Here is a 4755-nt window from a genome sequence, read left to right on the forward strand (position 1 = left end):
CATTTCACCTGTGGCAGCCAGGTAGTCCTGAGACACAGGAGAAAACCCACGAAGTGAGCCACTAGAGGTCAGTGACTGTAACAACGACTTTGAGAGACGGAAAAACTTCTTCCTGGATGCCGAAACGGGGAAGAAAAGCTGAAGTTCTCTTCGGAGAACCCAGCTTGGCCCGTGAGATCTAGCCCATAAGCCAAATAGGGGAGATCTTACAGCCAGGATAGTAGCATGCCGCTATTGTCCATCCGAGACTCAAGTCTCCAAGTGTTTTTCAACTCCCTAGGGGAGAATTTTATTTTGAAAGACCAACCGGATACTCCAGCTTGAATCTTTCTGGTGAAGATCGAAGCAGACGAAAGTTGCCTAAAAATAACACTTTTTCGCCAAGGAACAGTGAGCGGGCCGAGCGAAACGATCCCTGACTGGTCGGAGGTGAGACAGTATTTGCCCGGGGTGTGGTAAAGAAGCCAGCAACAGGTAAACGCTGTTGTGTTCCAGGTGACGTGTCATGTGGAGATCTGAGCGCAGAGAGGATGTGCTGGTCCGGTTGATACATCTTAACAAAATAAGAGTCGAAACACTAACCTTATTTTCATCCCTTTTTCTTATTCTTTATTTGCCAAACTTAAGTTAAAAGTGCCAGTAAAATTGTTTGGTTGTTAATCAGAACTGATGTTTTACTGTTCTAAGTAATGAGTTTGATGTGAATTAAAATTCGGACGCGAGTTTTACCGCATTTTAACTTTGAAGCTTGTTATAGGAAAACCCACAATCAAGTGTACTTATGATCTGTTCAATTTGTGTAAATAAATGATTGCATAATCTTTTATGAATCAACTTGAACTCGTCTGAACGTTCCCTTCTTGTGTCACTTTTCACTTTGCACAGTCCAAAATATTACAGTAATGAGAAAATACCTTGGTAAAAATTTCTCTCATAGCTAATTTATGAGAAGTATGTAGAAGGCTTATTTTAATATAAGTATTGCTCCTACATGGGAAAAGTTTGGGGAACTCTCTTCTTCAGCCACCACACAACATCTGCAGAGCTGCGAGAGCTGACAGGCAGTCTGCTGCGGGAGTGCATGGGGGAGGGGTCACGGGGTAAAGTCTGAAGCTCACAGATCAGAGGAAAGATAAACAAAAAATGCTTACACCATAGGCACGGTATGACAGAAGATTTTAGTGGTTTTGAAACCATGATTTTTTCATATCACGGTATACCTTGAAACCGGTATTTGGCCCATGCTTGACACAATGAGAACTAGGGCTGAGTCTAAAATGAGCAAACCCAGGAAGAACCACAGAGGCTAGTAGTAAAAATAATAACAGTGTTTTATTTTTACAGGTGATATAAACAATGTCCAGGAGGTCAGAGCCGAGAGCGGGACCCAGAGAATCTGGAGAAGAGATACTGGTGAGTATGGAGCAGATAAGAGATGATGCTGGGTATTTAGTATGAGGAGAGTCATCTTGACTTACTGGGTTTAGAAGGCGAGTAGTACACAGGAGGAGGTACATAAAATCCAGAGGGTTAAATCCAGTAACGATAGTTCTTTGAAGCTGAGGCAGACAGGCAGCGAGCTTTAATTGTTTGAGATCCAGAGGAACACTCTTTGTATTGTTTCCACAGGGTGAGACCCAAAGTACATGACGATTCAGAGTTGACCTGCTGAAGACTGGAGCCTTAATTTGCAGGTCAGGTCATCAGATGAAATCAGTCTAAGGTGTGCTCTGCTGTGTGCCAATTAACTCATGAGGAGAGGAGAAACAGGAGGATGTGGGTGAGAAACTCAAATGCTTCAGTACCCCCTCCTCAGGAATCGCCTCCAGGCGATCTGGGTCTCTTGTCCGGTGAGCTCTGTAAAAGGAAGAGATTAATGAAGGGTCCAAGATGGCGGACCTGGGGACCCATGACCTCTCTTCAGGGCCATAACCCTCCCAGTCCACGAGGTACTGGAACCCACGACCCCTGCGCCTCACATCGAGGAGTCGTCTTACAGAGTAGGCGGGTTGATTGTCGATGAGGCGGGGTGGCGGAGGAGAACTGGCTGGAGGGGAAAAAGAGTTAGAAGTGATGGGTTTGATCTGGGACACGTGAAAAGTAGGGTGAATCCTCATAGTCAGGGGGAGCTTGAGGCGAACGGCAGAGGGGTTAATAACTTGGCGTATGGGATATGGGCCAATGAACTGTGGAGCTACTTTCTTGGGGGTATCGCGGAGGTGAATGTCCTTGGTGGAGAGCCAAACCATCTGACCAGGGCTGTAGGATGGAGCTGGAGTGCGATGACGGTCGGCGAAGCGGCAATTCTGTTGGGCGGACTGTTGGAGAGCTGCCCGGGTCCGAGTCCAATACGTACGGCAATGGCGCAGGTGGTGTTGAACAGAGGGTACCAGGATTTCAGTCTTGAGATCAGGAAACAATGGGGGTGAGTAACCAAGAGGAGCTTCGAAGGGAGAAAGACCAGTGGATGAAGAGGTGTGGCAGTTATGAGCGTACTCCACCCAGGGGAGAAAAGTGGACCATGATGATGGGTTATTGTTAATGACGCACCTTAAGGCTGTCTCGAGCTCCTGGTTGCACCTCTCCGCCTGGCCGTTGGACTGCGGGTGGTACCCAGAGGCAAGGCTAGCCTTAGCTCCCAGGGCCGCACAGAAAGCCTTCCAGACCTGAGATATAAACTGCGGCCCTCGGTCTGAGATGATGTCCTGGGGGATGCCATGCAGCCGGAAAACATGTTGGACCATGAGTTGGGCAGTCTCGGAGGATGTAGGGAGTTTCGCCAGGGGGATGAAATGGGCTGCCTTGGAGAATCTGTCCACAGTGGTGAGGATGGTTGTGTTGCCGTCAGAAGGGGGAAGACCAGTAACGAAGTCCACAGCAATGTGGGACCAGGGGCGGCTGGGGGTGGGCAGAGGTTGTAGGAGTCCTGAGGGTGGTTGGTAATCATTCTTGTTCTGGGCACAGACAGTACAGGCAGACACAAACTCGGTAAAATCTTTGTTTAACGTGGACCACCAAAAATACCTCCTGGCGAACGACAGCATGCGGCTGACTCCAGGGTGGCAGGTAAAGCGGTGGTTGTGGACCCAATCCAATACTGTCTTAACCATAGTGGCATGAACATACTTCTTTCCAGGGGGCATAGTGCTGGGATCAGCTCGCTGGACCTCCTAGAGATCCTTTTCAATGTCCCAGATGAGTGTACCTACAAAACAGGAGGAAGGGAGAACAGGAGAACCAGAGGAGGGGTCATCTGAGGGTGAGAATTGGCGTGAGAGGGAATCAGGTCTGACATTCTTAGATCCAGGTCTGTAAGTGATAGTGAAGTTAAAGCGTGTGAAAAATAAGGCCCATCTGGCCTGCCTGGGATTTAATCTCTTGGCGTTCTGGATGTAAGCAAGGTTCTTGTGGTCGGTCCAGATGATGAAGGGAGTCTCAGTGCCCTTGAGCCAGTGTCTCCATTCTTCTAAAGCCAGCTTGATGGCAAGGAGTTCCCGGTTTCCTACATCATAGTTTTGCTCTGCTGGAGAGAGACGGCGGGAGAAAAAAGCACAAGGGTGTACCTCATTGTCCGTGGGGTTCCTTTGGGAGAGAACTGCTCCGACGCCCAGATCGGAGGCGTCCGCCTCCACGATGAACTGTGAGTTTGGATCTGGGTGATGAAGAATGGGTGCAGAATAGAACCGGTGTTTAAGCTCACTGAATGCTATGTCTGCCTCAGGGGTCCAATTGAAGGCATGGAGGGAGGAGGTGAGTTGAGTCAGAGGGGCTGCCACTTTGCTGTAATCCCAGATGAATCTCCTGTAAAAATTAGCAAAGCCTAGAAAACGTCGTTTCCTGTTGGAAGGGGTAGGCCACTCAGAAACAGCTCTGGTCTTTTCTGGGTCGGTACACATCTTGCCCTGTTTGAAAATAAAGCCCAAAAAGGAAACTGTAGAGATGTGAAACTCAGTTTTCTGCTTTGACAAAGAGTTTGTTCTCAAGGAGTCTCTGGAGTACTGCTATTACGTGTCTCTGGTGTTCACTGAGGGATCTGGAGTAGATTAAGGTTGTCTTCAAGATATACAAAAACACAGTTGTTAAGAAAATCTCTTAAAACATCATTAATGAGGGCCTGAAAGACAGCGGGGGCATTGGTCAAACCAAAAGGCATGACCAGGTATTTGAAATGCCCCAGGGGGGTCTTAAATGCTGTCTTCCACTCATCGCCCTTTTTAACCCGAACCAAGTGGTACGCGTTTCTTAAATCCAATTTGGAGAAAACGGTGGCCAAGTGAAGTTGTTCCTGTACGGAATTGATGAGCGGTATTGGGTATTTATTTTTATAGTGATTTCGTTTAATCCCCGATAATCAATGCACGGGCGGAGACTCTTGTCTTTCTTTTCAACAAAGAAGAAACCTGCTCCTAAGGGTGAGGTGGAGGAACGAATGATGCCTGAGGCCAGAGATTCATCAATATAAGTTTTCATGGCCTCGTTTTTCTGGACCAGATAGATTGAAAAGCTTACTAGAAGGGCTTGGCGCCCCCTGGAGGAGATCTATAGCAATATCATATGGGCGATGTGGTGGGAGAGAGAGAGCTCTATCTTTGTCAAAAACTGCTGCGAGGTCATGATAACAAGTGGGGACCTTCGAGAGATCAAGATCAATGTTTTCAACATCTTATGGTGAGGTGTAGGTGCCACAGCGGACTTAAGGCAGTTTTGTAAACAATCACTCCAGCTGATAATGGACCTGGACTGCCAGTTAATGAG

This window comes from Austrofundulus limnaeus, unplaced genomic scaffold (genome assembly GCF_001266775.1).
Source record: "Austrofundulus limnaeus strain Quisiro unplaced genomic scaffold, Austrofundulus_limnaeus-1.0 Scaffold1801, whole genome shotgun sequence".
Lineage (NCBI taxonomy): Eukaryota > Metazoa > Chordata > Actinopteri > Cyprinodontiformes > Rivulidae > Austrofundulus > Austrofundulus limnaeus.